The sequence below is a fragment of the Mus musculus genome, chromosome 12 (assembly GCF_000001635.26).
Source record: "Mus musculus strain C57BL/6J chromosome 12, GRCm38.p6 C57BL/6J".
NCBI classification, from domain to species: Eukaryota; Metazoa; Chordata; class Mammalia; order Rodentia; family Muridae; genus Mus; species Mus musculus.
The window spans coordinates 79,113,986-79,130,787 of record NC_000078.6 but is presented as its reverse complement, the minus strand read 5'-3'; positions in this window follow the sequence as shown (position 1 = coordinate 79,130,787).

Here is a 16,802-nt window from a genome sequence, read left to right as displayed (position 1 = left end):
GATGCTTCACTAGGCGAGCGCACCGCCCTGTGACGTCAGCATCTCTCGGACACGCCTCCAACCAGCCCCCGGCGCACCTTCTCGGAGGACTACAGCTCTCCAGGGCCTGGGACGCGCCTGCCGTTAAGTCACCATTGGACCTGTCCTCTCTTTCCCTGGACACGCTCCCCCCGCCCCCGATGCCTAAGCCACCAAGGCGGATACCATAAAGCCGCTGATCAGAGTGGCACCTGTGTGGTTTCCCGGGAAGCAGCGTCCCTGCCAGGTTGGAGACCTCAGTGGAACTTGAGAACTTGACACATGTACCCGCCCCAGGCGCTATCTCGGCTGAAGAGTTGGCACTGGCCGTGGCCTGCCCGCACCCGGGGTCATCTGCTAACCCACACCAAGTCAGCATCCATCTGCAGCTTTCTATCTCAAAGCTTAAAATCCTAGAAACATTTACCCCATCAGTGTCCTCTTGAGTCTGGCTTTTTAAAAACTCACCTACCTTGGATCTTTGGGGAGAATTTAGAATTTACCAAGCAATTACTTTCTAGATTTTTTTTTTAATTTTTTTAAACAAAATTTTATTTCCTTTTCAGATTTTTTTAAATGTGTATGAGTGTTTTGCCTGTATATATGTTTGTGCACCACAGACATTCATGGTGCCCAGGGAAGTCAGAAGTGGATATAGGATTTGCTGGAACTAGAGTTACTACAGACCTTTATGAGCCACCATGTGAGTGCTGAGAATCAAACCCAAGCCCTTAGCAAAAGTAACAGATGCTCTTAACTGTTCAGCTACCTCTCTGGGCCCCTGTTTTCAGTTCTTTACATGAACAATAAGAGCACTGGTTACTAGAGGCCAACTATATCAACACATTCTGATCATTCTAAATTAAAAGGAGGCTGAAACAAATCCAAAAATATCAAGGAGCTTTTCATGGTTTTAATAGTAAATAGTGGCTGATGGCCCTGCAATTACGGACACACATTGCTCTTGCAGAGGACCTGGTTTTTGCAGAGTTTTATGCATAGCCATTAACCCCAGCTTCTGGGGAATCCGATGCTTCTTGCCTCCACAGACACAGCAAGCTAGGGGAGATAGAAGGATCTGCATTCTTTGTTGTAAGCACAAGTTTACAGTATGATAAAATGGACATATTGAGTGTTTCATACAGTGGCAAGATTGTCTAACACTGTACTCTTAACTGTGACTCTGTAGCCTGCTGTAGTGGCTATTCCTGGTTGTCAACTTGACAATATTTGGAATGAACTACAATCCGGAATTGGAAGGCTCACCAGTGACCCTTATCTGGAGGCTTGGAGATCCTTATCTGGATCTTGGTTTGAAGATCTTGAGCCGTAGTGGCTATGGATTCCAGAAGATTGAATCTCCGAGTTAAGGAACACACCTTTAATCTGGGCTATGCCTTTCATCTGGGATTAAAGGTGTGGTGGAACACACCTTTAATCCGGGCTACACCTTTTGCTGGAGACAATATAAGGACATTGGAAGAAGGGAGTCTAGCTCTTGCTCTTGCTCCTTCGCCTGCTTGCTGCGTGAGACTGAGTAACTGCTAGATCCTTGGACTTCCATTCACAGCTGCGACTGAACCATTGTTGGGAATTGGGCTGCCGACTGTAAGTCATCAATAAATTCCTTTACTATTTAGAAATTATCCATAAGTTCTGTGACTCTAGAGAACCCTGACTAATACAGAAGTTGGTACCAGGAGTGGTTCTAGAGTAACAGAAGTACAAGGATGAATCTTTTAAAATACTGGAATTGGCTTGTTGATCCACCAGCACTTTCAACTATTGAAACCTCTCCAGATTCTCTCCCTCCTGGGAGCTCAGAGAATTTTGAAGACCCATGGTTGAAACTATATTCCGAACTTAAAGAAGCTAATGCCCTTGATTTTCTTAATGAATTAGGTGATTCAGTGCACAAAGCTTTCTACAAGATGGGGAAAAAATCGAAAAATGATTTTACTGGCTGGCTGCTCTTAGTATCTGTGGAAAAAATGATGAATGAAAGGAAGGAGTTGTGTGATAAAATCGAAAGGCTCCAGACACAAGTAAACGATCTAAAAGTTGCTAAGTGTGTCCTTGAGGAGAATCTTCTCTCTTGTAGCAATAGAGCTCAAGTTGCAGAAAATCAAACAGAAACTCTCATTGTAAGGTTGGCTGAACTACAGAGAAAATTCAAGTCTCAGCCTCAGAGTGTGTCGACAGTTAAAGTAAGGGCTCTAATTGGCAAAGAATGGGATCCTACAACATGGGACGGGGATGTGTGGGAAGACCATGTTGAAGCTGAGAATTTTGAATCCTCAGATTCTCAAGGGTTTGCCCCACCTGAGGAAGTAGTACCCTCAGCCCCACCTCTTGAAATAATGCCTTCCCCACATGAGAAAATTAATTTTGCAGAGTCTGCTCACGGCCCACCAATAGTTTCTTCTAGACCTGTAACCAGACTCAAAGCAAAACAGGCTCCTAGAGGGGAGGTAGAAAGTATAGTCCATGAGGAAATTCGCTACACTACTAAGGAGCTTAATGAGTTTGCTAATTCATTCAAGCAGAAACCTGGTGAATATGTGTGGGAATGGATTTTAAGGGTGTGGGATAAGGGTGGAAGGAACATAAAACTAGAGCAGGCTGAGTTTATTGACATGGGTCCTCTGAGTAGAGATTCTAGGTTTAATACGGAAGCTCGCATAGTTAAAAAAGGTGTCAAAAGTTTGTTTGAATGGTTGGCTGAGGTGTTTATCAAAAGATGGCCTACTGGAAATGACTTGGAGATGCCTGATATTCCGTGGCTTAGTGTTGATGAAGGGATTTTAAGACTTAGGGAAATTGCAATGCTAGAGTGGATATATTGTGTAAAGCATAATTGTCCACAATGGGAAGGTCCAGAAGATATGCCTTTCACCAGCTCTATAAGACGCAAATTGGTGAGAGGGGCACCAGCACATTTGAAGGGTTTTGTTCTTTCCCTTTTCCTTGTGCCAGATCTTAGCATTGGAGATGCTTCTGCTCAATTAGATGAATTAAATTCACTGGGTTTAGTTGGATCCCGAGGTAACAAGGGCCAGGTGGCAGCATTGAATCGCCGGAGACAAGGTGATCCTAGTTATTATAATGGACAGCGTAGACAAAAGAATGTTTATAATAACATACCCAGTAATGGTCAGCACAGGAGAGGTGAAATTTATAATGGCATGACTCGCTTGGACCTTTGGTACTGGCTAATCAATCATGGTGTTTCCAGGAATGAAATACATAGGAAGCCTACTGCATATTTGTTTGATCTGTATAAGCAGAAAAATTCTCAAACAAATGAAAGAAAGGCTACATTAGATCGTGGTAAACAGCAATCTCGGCCAGTGAATCAATTTCCAGACTTGAGACAGTTTGCAGATCCGGAACCCCTTGAATGAAGGGGTGGCCAGGTTCCTCTGAGGAAGGATCTTGATAAGACACTCAAAGGTTTTGCTGTTACCCTTTCTCCAGTTCTTCCCCAGAGGGACCTACGGCCTTTTACAAGGGTAACTGTACACTGGGGAAAAGGAAATAATCAGACTTTTCGGGGTCTGCTGGATACTGGTTCTGAGTTGACACTGATCCCAGGGGATCCCAAGAAACATTGTGGCCCTCCAGTTAAAGTAGGGGCTTATGGAGGGCAGGTGATTAATGGAGTTTTGACTGATGTCCGACTCACAGTAGGTCCAGTAGGTCCCCGGACACATCCTGTGGTGATTTCCCCAGTTCCAGAATGTATAATTGGGATAGATATACTCAGAAATTGGCAGAATTCTCATATTGGTTCCCTGAACTGTAGAGTGAGGGCTATTATGGTTGGAAAGGCCAAATGGAAGCCTTTAGAGTTGCCTCTGCCAAAGAAAATAGTGAATCAAAAACAGTATCGTATTCCTGGAGGAATTGCAGAAATTACTGCCACTATCAAGGACTTGAAAGATGCAGGGGTGGTGGTTCCCACCACATCTCCATTTAACTCTCCTATCTGGCCAGTGCAGAAAACAGATGGATCATGGAGAATGACAGTTGATTACCGAAAACTAAATCAGGTAGTAACTCCAATTGCAGCTGCTGTACCAGATGTAGTTTCCTTACTTGAGCAAATTAACACATCTCCTGGCACCTGGTATGCGGCTATTGATCTGGCAAATGCCTTCTTCTCAGTACCTGTCCATAAGGACCACCAGAAGCAATTTGCTTTCAGTTGGCAAGGCCAACAGTATACCTTCACAGTTTTGCCTCAAGGATATATTAACTCTCCTGCCCTGTGTCATAATTTAGTTAGAAGGGATCTTGATCGTTTGGATCTTCCACAAAATATCACATTGGTGCACTATATTGATGACATTATGCTGATTGGACCAAGTGAGCAGGAAGTAGCAACCACTTTGGACTCATTGGTAACACATATGCGTATCAGAGGATGGGAAATAAATCCAACCAAAATTCAAGGACCATCTACCTCAGTGAAATTCTTAGGAGTCCAGTGGTGTGGGGCATGCAGAGATATTCCTTCTAAGGTGAAAGATAAGTTATTGCACCTGGCCCCTCCTACAACCAAGAAAGAAGCACAACGTTTAGTGGGTCTATTTGGATTCTGGAGACAACACATCCCTCACTTGGGTGTGTTACTTAGGCCTATTTACCAAGTGACTCGGAAAGCTGCTAGCTTTGTGTGGGGCCTGGAACAGGAGAAGGCCCTTCAACAGGTCCAGGCTGCTGTGCAGGCTGCTCTACCACTTGGACCATATGACCCAGCAGATCCGATGGTACTTGAGGTGTCTGTGGCTGATAGAGATGCTGTTTGGAGCCTCTGGCAAGCCCCTGTAGGTGAATCACAGAAAAGGCCTTTGGGATTTTGGAGCAAAGCTCTACCATCATCTGCAGACAACTATTCTCCCTTTGAAAAACAGCTCTTGGCCTGCTATTGGGCCTTAGTGGAAACTGAACGTCTGACAATAGGACACCAAGTCACTATGCGACCTGAACTACCCATCATGAGCTGGGTACTATCAGACCCTGCAAGTCATAAAGTGGGACGTGCACAGCAGCAGTCTATTATCAAATGGAAGTGGTATATACGTGATCGGGCCAGAGCAGGTCCTGAAGGCACAAGCAAGTTACATGAAGAAGTTGCTCAAATGCCTATGGTTTCTACTCCTGTTACAATGCCATCTGCTGCCAAGCATGCACCTATAGCCTCATGGGGTGTTCCCTATGATCAACTGACCGAAGAGGAGAAGACTAGAGCCTGGTTTACTGATGGCTCTGCACGTTATGCAGGCACCACCCAGAAGTGGACAGCTGCAGCATTACAACCCCTTTCTGGGACAACCTTGAAAGACACAGGTGAAGGGAAATCTTCACAGTGGGCAGAACTTCGGGCAGTACACATGGTATTACAGTTTGTTTGTAAGAAGAAATGGCCAGATGTACGATTATTCACTGACTCATGGGCTGTAGCCAATGGATTGGCTGGATGGTCAGGGACTTGGAAAGATCACAATTGGAAAATTGGTGAGAAAGACATCTGGGGAAGAAGTATGTGGATAGATCTCTCCAAATGGGCAAAGGATGTGAAGATATTTGTGTCCCATGTAAATGCTCACCAAAAGGTGACTTCAGCCGAGGAGGAGTTCAATAATCAAGTGGATAAGATGACCCGTTCTGTGGACAGTCAGTCTCTCTCCCCAGCCATCCCTGTCATTGCTCAATGGGCACATGAACAAAGTGGCCACGGTGGTCGAGATGGAGGTTATGCTTGGGCTCAGCAACACGGGCTTCCACTCACCAAAGCTGACTTGGCTACAGCTGCTGCTGATTGCCAGATCTGCCAACAGCAGAAACCAACACTGAGCCCCAGATATGGCACCATTCCTCGAGGTGACCAGCCAGCAACCTGGTGGCAGGTTGACTACATTGGACCACTTCCTTCGTGGAAAGGACAGCGTTTTGTTCTTACTGGAGTAGATACTTATTCTGGTTATGGATTTGCCTTTCCTGCACGTAATGCTTCTGCTAAAACCACCATTCACGGACTGACAGAATGCCTTATCTATCGTCATGGTATTCCACACAGTATTGCTTCTGACCAAGGAACTCATTTCACAGCCAGAGAAGTACGACAGTGGGCCCACGATCATGGAATTCACTGGTCTTACCACATTCCCCATCATCCTGAAGCAGCTGGTCTGATAGAAAGATGGAATGGCCTTTTGAAGACGCAGTTACAGCGCCAATTAGGTGGTAACAGCTTGGAAGGCTGGGGTAGAGTTCTTCAGAAGGCAGTATATGCTTTGAATCAGCGCTCGATATATGGTACAGTTTCACCCATAGCCAGGATTCATGGGTCCAGGAATCAAGGGGTGGAAAAAGGAATAGTTCCACTTACTATCACTCCTAGTGACCCTCTAGGAAAATTTTTGCTTCCTGTCCCCATAACTCTAGGTTCTGCTGGCTTAGAAGTTTTGGCTCCAGAGAGGGGAGTGCTCCTACCAGGAGCTACAACAAACATTTCATTGAACTGGAAGCTCAGACTTCCCCCTGGTCATTTTGGGCTTCTAATGCCCTTAAACCAACAGGCTAAAAAAGGAATAACAGTGTTAGGAGGGGTGATAGATCCAGATTACCATGGGGAAATTGGATTACCTCTTCACAATGGTGGTAAGCAAGATTATGTCTGGAGTGCAGGAGATCCCTTAGGGCGTCTCTTAGTACTACCATGTCCTGTGATTAAAGTCAATGGGAAACTACAACAGCCTAATCCAAGCAGGATGACAAAGGACGCAGACCCATCAGGAATGAAGGTATGGGTCAATCCTCCAGGAAAAGAGCCAAGACCTGCTGAGGTGCTGGCTGAAGGTGAAGGAAATACAGAATGGGTAGTAGAGGAAGGTAGTTATAAATACCAATTAAGGCCACGTAACCAGTTGCAGAAACGAGGATTATGAATGCCCATTGTAAATTTACTAATGCGTTTGCGATTGTACGAGGGATAGTTATATCATGTTAGGCGTATTTACAACCTTGTTATTGTTTCATGTGAACATGAGATATTATTTGTGTCAAGTTGACAAGGGGTGGATTGTAGTGGCTATTCCTGGTTGTCAACTTGACAATATTTGGAATGAACTACAATCCGGAATTGGAAGGCTCACCAGTGACCCTTATCTGGAGGCTTGGAGATCCTTATCTGGATCTTGGTTTGAAGATCTTGAGCGGTAGTGGCTATGGATTCCAGAAGATTGAATCTCCGAGTTAAGGAACACACCTTTAATCTGGGCTATGCCTTTCATCTGGGATTAAAGGTGTGGTGGAACACACCTTTAATCCGGGCTACACCTTTTGCTGGAGACAATATAAGGACATTGGAAGAAGGGAGTCTAGCTCTTGCTCTTGCTCCTTCGCCTGCTTGCTGCGTGAGACTGAGTAACTGCTAGATCCTTGGACTTCCATTCACAGCTGCGACTGAACCATTGTTGGGAATTGGGCTGCCGACTGTAAGTCATCAATAAATTCCTTTACTATTTAGAAATTATCCATAAGTTCTGTGACTCTAGAGAACCCTGACTAATACACCTGCCAATATCTAGACCTGGTTCTTTCCCAGATCCATTTTTATATAAACATCTGAAATTTATTTCACCTGATGCCAATTTATGTGCTGCTTTCTAAAGTAGTTCAGCGGTCTCCATAGCAACACTAACTCCAAGTCGCTTGGTTTAAAGGCCTTTGTTTTTAGGGGATATCCAGCATACTTGTCTCCCCCTGCTGGTTTAATAAAAACATCCTGTGCTCTTAGCAAAATCAGCCAGATAATACTAGACCTCATGCCTGGTAAGGCTGTAGTTCTTTAAGTGGCTTTGCGTTTTTTTATTGCTGAGATAAAACAGCATGACCAAACAACTTAGGAAAGTATAGGTTTATTTCAGCTTATAGTTCCACAGCACAATCCATCACTGAGAGAAATTAGGACAAGAACCTGGAGGCAGAAATTGAAACAGAGGTTACAAAGGATTGCCATTGGCAACTGTCTTAGTCAGGGTTTCTATTGCTGCACAAACATCATGACCAAGAAGCAAATTTGGGAGAAAAGGATTTATTCAGCTTACACTTCCACACTGCTGTTCATCACCAAAGGAAGTCAGGACTGGAACTCAAGCAGGTCAGGAAGCAGGAGCTGATGCAGAGGCCATGGAGGGATGCTCTTTACTGGCTTGCTTCTCCTGGTTTGCTCAGTCTGCTTTCTTATAGAACCAAGACTACCAGCCCAGAGATGGTCCCACCCACAAGGGGCCTTTCCCCCTTGATCACTAATTGAGAAAATGCCTTACAGTTGGATCTCATGGAGGCATTTGGTCAACTGAAGCTCCTTTCTCTGTGATAACTCCAGCTGTGTCAAGCTGACACAAAACTAGCCAGTACAGCAACCCTGCTCAGCCTGCTTTCTTATACAGCTCAGGGTAGCCTTAAACTCATAGCAATATGTGTACCTCTTGCCTCTCCAGTGCTAAAGATTAAGGTGTGTGCTTCCTCACCTGGCCTGAGAATTCTTTTATGTAACCCCTGCTATATAAAATAAACAAAGTTTCAGGAGATCTGATGCCCTTCTTCTAACCTCCACCTGCGTACACACAGACAAACATATTAATAAAAATAAAATAAGTACACAGATCAAATATTTACTGATGACAAATCAAAAATGTATGTTAAAATAATTAGTTGGCAGACATAATTTTAACATTTATTAAAAATTGTGGAGAGCTTTTGGGGCTGCTTCTAGGAATTTGGCAAGAATTTGACATGGGGTTGGGATGACAAAGAGTCTCAGGCAACTACAGCCAAGAAATGTATGGTATCCTGTATCTTGGTCATCCTGATAAACCCCTAAACACAGTGACCACGGGATTTTGTTTATTGCCTTGTTTGATTATTTTGATTATTGTCTTGTTTGTTCCTTGACTACTTTGTTTATGCCTCAGGATTGACCTTATTCTTTGTATGTACCTAGAGTGATATAAAAGCAGACTTGGAAAAAAATAAACCCACTTCAGCATCAGAGCTGGCTGGGGTCATGTTATGGTGTTCTCTAATTGTCTTTTCCTTTTCAATTCTCCCTCCCTCCCTGGAGAACCCATTGACTGACTGAGCTGGCTTGATCAAAAAAAGAAAGAAAGAAAGCAAAATTGCATATTAATTAGATTCATTGATTGTTTAATTTTACATAAGGAATTAAATCTTAGTTGCATATCTGATACTGCCTGTAAAGAACATTATGTTAGTTAATTCTTGTCATCTTGACCCAAACTAGAGAGAGATCTAGGAATAAAACAACTTCAGCTGAGGAATTGGTTCTATCCAATCAGCCTGTGGGCATCTCTCTTGATTATGGATTGGTGTTGGAGGGCCCAGACCATTGTAGGTGGTACTAGCAGGTTGTCCTGGGTTGTACCAGAAAGCACCCAAGGGACTAATGAGATAACTAAGCGATTAAGAGCACTTGTGGATTTTGAAAGGACCCTAGTTTAATTCCTGGCACCCATATAGTGCTCACAATTATCTGTAAGTCTAGTTCCAGAGTATCCAACATTTCTTCTGACATTCTCTGGTACCAGGGACATACATGGTACAAATACTGATATCCAAGCAAAACAACCATACACATAAAATAATAAAATAAGTAAGTCTAAAAAGAAAGAAAGAATGACAGCTAAGCAAGCCATTGAAAGCAAGAAAACAAGCAGCTTTTTCCATAGTCCCTGCCCTGACTCCCCCCAGTGATGGATCCTTTCTTCCCCAAACTGGTTCTTGAGCTGGTTAGTTTTATGTCAGCTTGACACAAGCTAGAGTTATCTGAAAGGAGGGAGCCTCCATTGAGAGAATGCCTCCATAAGATTGGTGTATAGGCAAGCTTGTAGGGAATTTTCTTAATTAGTGATTGATGGGGCCAGGCCCACCTCATTGTGGATGGGGTCATCCTTGGTCTGGCTGAGCAAGCCACAAGGAACAAGCCAGTAGGCAGCACCCTGCACGGCTTCTGCATCAGCTCCTGCCTCCAGGTTCCTGTCCTGATGAATTCCTTGATGATAAGCAGTGACAGGGAAGTGTAAGCCATATAAACCCTTTCCTCCCTGACCTGTTTCCGTCATGGTTTTCAGTCCCAGCAACCGTAACCCTGAGGTAGACTGTTCTGGTTAATGTTTTATCACAGACTCCAAGAAGAAAAGTAGGACAGAAATCCTCAACCTTTTTCAGAGTTGATGTTTTGATTTTATGATTGCCAATGCTGAGAACACCACTTCATATAAATATGTAGTACAAAACACATGGTTAGGGCCACTTCAGTAACTGTTGGAAATTCTGTCATAATCCCCAGTTAAAACTCAATGAACATTTTTTTTCTGAAACTTAAGCCAGCAGCTCAACAATTTTTAAAGTCAGACATTCTAACACAATACATTCTAAAGATATAACAATCACTATAGTCTTCAAGGACTAGCTTTGGAAAGAGGGATTCTGGATTCTCAGAAAGGAAAGGGGCTATAGGAGACAGGAGGGTGGGAAGAGACTGTGATCTGAGGTCCTTCTGATGTCCTTTCGTTCAAAGTAGTCGGCATGCCAAGGTTCTACTCTGGGGGTGCTGTGTTCTGTGTTCCACATCCCTTTAAACTCAAAAAATATTTATTATTTCTACATGACTGGCATATTTTGTCTAATCTTCCAAAGGAGAAAAGTATAACAATTTATAGGGGATTTTTGTTTGGTTGGTTGTTTTTGTTTTTATTTTATTTTGACACAGCTGTATTGCTCAAGCTAGCCCATAACTCCCATATGTAACTTAGGCTGGTCTAGAACCTGCTATCTTTCTGCCTCAACCTTCCCAGTGCTGAGATTACTCTTATTCCTGGCATGCTTGTTTATTTATATATTTATTTTTGTAGTCCTAAGGACCAAGCCTTACACATACTAAGCAAACATCCTTTTTTCTTTTCTCTTCTCTTCCTCCTCCTCTTCTTCTTTCTGAGACAGCCTCTCCCTCTGTAGGCCTGGATGGTCATTATATAGACCAAGCTTGCCTTGAACCCACAGAGATCCACCTGCTTCTGCCTCCCAAGTTCTGGAATTAAAGTCATACACACTATGCCTGGCTTCTTCTTTTTTGTTTTTGTTTTTTTTTTTTTTAAATTTATTTTTCTTATTTTAAGTAGCTTTATGGTTACAATAGTAGCTTTATGAAATGGGGTAACTCAGACTGGAGAGATGGTTGAGCACTTAAGAATAATAGTTAATTTTCCAAAGGATCCAGATTCAGTTCCCAGTATCACGATGGTTCAGAAGGCATGTATTCTTTTTTTTTTTTTTTCCTAGCTCATAGCTTTTTTTAGCCCCGAAGTTTGGCCTTTCGTTCTTGATTCTTTTATGTTTTGTTTTATTGAGACACAGCCTTACTATGTAGCCCAGGCAAGCCTTGAATTTACAACAGTCCTGTCTCTGTCTCTGGAGATCTGGGTTATAGGTGAGCCACCACACAAGACTCTTGAGCTTGATTCTTGAAACACCCTTGGGACTGTCACCACACTCAGGCCCAAGTTCAAATCCAGTTACTCATTTACAGTAGGCCAAGTAAGTCAACAGTAAAGGGTGGCGGTGAGGAAGGCACCTTTATTTTAAAGTGATGTGGGGCTGGGGCGGAGAGGGAAGTCAATGGTTAAGAGCACTTGCTACTCTTGCAGGGAACTCAGGTTGGTTCCCAGCCCAGACAGTGGCTTACAGCTCTCTATAACTCTTGTTCCAGATCCCACAGTGCACTCACATACATATAAGCAAAACACTCATACACGTAAAATAGAAATTGCTGGTACTTAGTGAGGATCCAATACTGATAGAGCAGCAGAAGCCAGAGGCCTCGAACCAGACCGATGACTCACTGCAGTGAACATCTGCAAGTAAAGATGTGAGAACAAAAGGGAACACTGTGGGACACACTGTGACACACTACAGCTTCCACAACAAGATGTACTTTTCTTTTACTGTTGCTTTTATTTTATTTTATTTTATTTTATTTTATTTTATTTGGGGGGCAGTAGTAAGGGAAGAGGGTGGATACAAAGTATTGGGGGAGATGAACGGGATTGGGGTACATGATGTAGAATTCACAAAGAATCCATAAGACATTTAAAAACACAAACATAAATAGCTGGGTGGTGGCATGCACCTTTAATCCCAGCACTCAGGAGGCAGAAGCAAGTGGATATCTGGGTTTGAGGCCAGTGTGATCTCCAGAGTGAGTTCCAGGACAGCCAGGGCGACACAGAGAAACCCTGTCTTGAAAAACTAAAATAAAATAAATAGACGTTTAGATGCTGGGGAGACGTCTTAGTGGTTAAGAGCATTTGCTGTTCTTCCAGATGTCTAGGGAGAAGTCTTAGCATCCACATAGACCACCTAAGAGATCCTCCAGCCTCCCTGGGTACCAGGCATGTTTGTGGTGCTCAGAGACACAAGCAGACAAACATTCATAAATATAAAATAAAAAACAAAATCTTCAAATAATACAAATATCTGGGACTGGCAATGTGCCTTGGTTGTAGACTAGCTGCCGAGCAAGGGTGAAGCCCTGGGGTTAGTCCCCAGCACTGTGTAAACTAAGACCTGGGAGCATACGCCTGAACTCCCAGCATCTGAGAGGTGCAGCCAGGAAGATGCAAGTGTTAAGATCCCAGCTAGAGAGATGGCATTGCAGTTAACAGCACTGGCTGCTCTCCCAGAAGCCCAGGTTTAAGTCCTAGCACCTTCATGGTATCTAACAACCATCTGTAATTCTGCTCGAAGGGACTCTGAAACCATCTCTGGCCTCGGAGGGCCATGTACACGGTGCACACAGACGATCATGTGGGAAAACATAAAATAAAAACAAATTTAGGACAAAGAAATTCAAAATTATCTTTGTCTACATAATGAGTGTGAAGCCAACCTGGGGATACATAAGGCCTCACTGGAGTGGGGAAGAGCAAGCTCTTTTTCTGCAAAGCCTATCTTGACAGGATGCTGTCGGTTGGTGCTATTCCCAAGCTTCTCCCAGCAGACAATGGACAATCACAGAATTGGGGTGGGGGGATGGATATCATCCCAAAGCAGGTGAGCATATGGTGCATATTCAACCCTTACCAACCTAGTTATTCAATATTTTTCAGTTTTAGTCGAATCTCCAGAACAAAGGTCATGATTTCTCAAACTGTTCTTATCCCTGGATCGTTTGCATCTGTGTTGCTTATATCACAAAGGTTGGCCAGATGGGAGAGCTGCCCCGAGGCCAAATGCATGGTAAGGAATGAGAATATGCAGAGCGCCTCACTCCGGTTCTCCACTGTCAGCTTGTCCATTTCTGGCACTTGGCACAGAGGCAGGGCTAGTACTCAGAGTTAGAATAGGGCCTGGTGGGACTTGAGTATCAGTGGCTATTTGATGGCAAGTTCTTCGGTCTTAGTCATGAAATACCTTATCACAGACTATATTTGATCATTCAGATGATCTGGGCTGCATTTGATTCGAGTGTACTCGGCCAGAGAATCACACTCCAGGTAGTAGTCTGGCTACCTGAGCGCCCAGGCTCACCCATCAGTACGAGTGTTTTGAGCACCCAGTCCACCCTCCATCCATTAGTAGGAGGGTTTTGATTTACTCTGGACATTTTGTTGGTAATGAAAATCCACCTTGAGCGGTGAAATAAACCAACACAAATGGTCCTCATTGTATCAACCTTTCATTTAAAAAATCACATTACTTGTAGCTGCAGAGATGGCTCAGAGGCTAAGAGCACTGGGGCTGTTCTTGCAGAGGACCTGGGTGAGGCCACCAGCACCTAGGTGGTGGCTCACAACCATCTGAAATTCCAGTTCTAGGGTATGTGGCACCCTACTCTGACCTGCCTGGGCACCAGACACACATGTGGTGCACAGACATGCATGCTGGCATGTGAAGTAAGTAAATCATTTAAAAATCATATTCCTATTTCTCAAACAGACATACATATTATAAATAAAGCCTCCTCTGTCATTTCTTGCTACATCCCAGTCTCCTTGATATTATACTGAATTACTGTTACTTTATGCGCCAAGTAGCTTTTGTCTTACCCGCATTCTCGCGACCGGCCAGGAAGAACGCAGCAAACCGGAATCTTCTGCGGCAAAAGATCCCCCTTTTCTTTTAATAAGAGCAATAGGCCACCCATATTAATGAGAGTGGAGATAGAGGTCAAATCCCCAGTGTGCAGGTAAAGGAGCCATGTACAGGATTAGCTCTTAGGCTCACAGGCTTTTACCCAGAGCAACCCTGACCTGCTCCCGTGTCGTTTTTCCTGGGGAGAAGGACACTTGGACACTCAACCTTCTTGAAAGATGACATGTCTCCCTAGAATAGGCTCATATATGCCGCAGAGCCCTTCTATTGCAGTGCTTAGCCGTGCAACTCTCTCGGGCTGCTGAAGCACACTCACTCTATCCCGTGCAATGAGACTAGCCTCGTGGGGTGCAAGAGCTGAGTGGCCAGCGACCTATTGCTTAAGCATAGATATATCAGGGGAAGCACCATGTTCTAGAGCTGCAAGTGCCTGGGCAATAACCACCTTGTCTCTCCTAGTTTGGGCCCCAAGCTTACAGACCAACCAGAGAAGCAACACTAATCCACAGCAAAGTGTATCTCCAAATAATATCAATCCCACCCATTCTTTAAAGAAGGAAAATGCTGAGGAGATCCAATTGGGTAATCCTTTGGTCAGGGACAGGTCCAAGCGCGTGGAGTTGACCTGAATGATGGCAATTCTCAATTCCCGAAGGGTCTGTTCAAATTCAGCCGTCCAATTCTGTAACATATACTGAGAAAGACTTTTTAACAAATTAGCTGCCCTAGTAAATTTCTCATACTGAATGGAAGTAACGCATAATGAGAGGTCCCCCAAGCTCCCGACAAACCCTGAGCCAGTCTTGTAAACCTTTGTTCTTTCTTGGGGCTATGGCCGCTCGGCACTCCTGTGTGGCTTGCTCATAAATAAGCTGTTCTACCAGAGGTGCGGCTTGCTCCGAATCTCCAAAAATACGCTCTGCTGCCTCTGTCATTCTGGCCACAAAATCTGAGAATGACTCCTGAGGTCCCTGGACGATCTTTGTTAGTTGTCCAGTGGCTTCACCTGCTCGGGAGAGCGCCTTCCAGGCCCTAATAGCCTTTTCATCTGATTCAGAACTACTAAGAACTGGCTCCTTGAGCTCATCTAGTGATGAGTATAGGCTCCTTCTCCTAGAGATCTCCGCTAATTGATCTTTTTTCTTTTCTTTTTCCTTCTCCTTCCTTCCAATCTCTCCCCAGGTATTCTTACCTGACCTAAACTTTTCCTTGGGTTCAAGACCCGTGGAAAGGCCTGTATACTTATTTTGTGCGCCATATTTCCTCTTTGCTCCTACTCTCTCTCCCCGCTTTACTTCTGATAGATTGCCCTGAATTTCATCCAGAATTTTCAGCCCTGCCTTAACCACTTGATAACATGTGAAAAGGAACAAAAAGGCTCCTAACACTAGAGAAAGTTCAAGGCCAAACATACCTTGTAAAGCTATTTCCCACTTTACTTCTGATAGACTGTCTTGAATTTCGTTAGAAAGTTCAAGACCAGACTTACCTTGTAAAGCTATTTCCCACTTTACTTCTGATAGACTGTCTTGAATTTCGTTAGAAAGTTCAAGACCAGACTTACCTTGTAAAGCTATACTTACGGGTACCCTGTTCCCCAGCTGAAGAGTTCTGAATTCACGCAGTTGAATCCTTCTCAACAGTCTGTGTTGTGGGAACACTTCATTACCACCATTCCCCAGCTGAAGAGTTCTGAATTCACGCAGTTGAATCCTTCTCAACAGTCTGTTTTACGGGAACACTTCATTACCATGACCCGCAGTTCTGGTTCCGGAATGAGGGATCTTCCTTGCGCCAGTGATGGTAACCGTCCCAGGTTTTCTCATCCCAGGATTTCTCGTCCCAGGTCTTTTCGTCCCGTCCCGGGTCTCAGCACCAACTCTTACACGCGTTCTCGCGACCGGCCAGGAAGAACGCAGCAAACCGGAATCTTCTGCGGCAAAAGCTTTATTGCTTACATCTTCAGGAGCAAGAGAGCAAGAGAGAGAAAAAGAACAAGAACAAGAAAGCAAGAGAGAGAAAGCAAGAACAAGAGAGAGAAAAAGCAAGAACAAGAGAGAGAGAAAGAATGGCAAAACCCCGTCCCTTTTAAGGAGAATTATCCTCCACCTAGGACGTATTACTCCCTGATTGACTGCAGCCCATCGGCCCAGTTGTCATCACGAGAAAGGCAGAACACATGGCGGGAAAACTGCCCCTGCACGTGTGCAGATTATGTTTACTACTTAGAACACAGCTGTCAGCGCCATCTTATAATGGCAAATGTGAGGGCGGCTCCTCACACTTTTGCATATTTCCTGTCTTCTTTCCTAAACTTTTATTTATTTTTAAATATTTTTCATATTCATTCCTAGTCAAGAGATTCTAAATGACAGACTCATTCATCTGATTTCATTTAAAAGGGACCCCCAATTTTTTTAAACCACTAGGAGCTTTATTTTTAGAAAGATGCCAACACAAAGTATCTCCCTAAATGTTTTTGCTTTTTAACCCTGCTTAAGTGAACACACGGAATAAACCCAGACAGAGTTTTAAGAGAAGTAAGCCTTTATTTCCATCTTTCTCAAATTAAGCAGGCTGGCTTGGTTGCTTTCACGGGATTA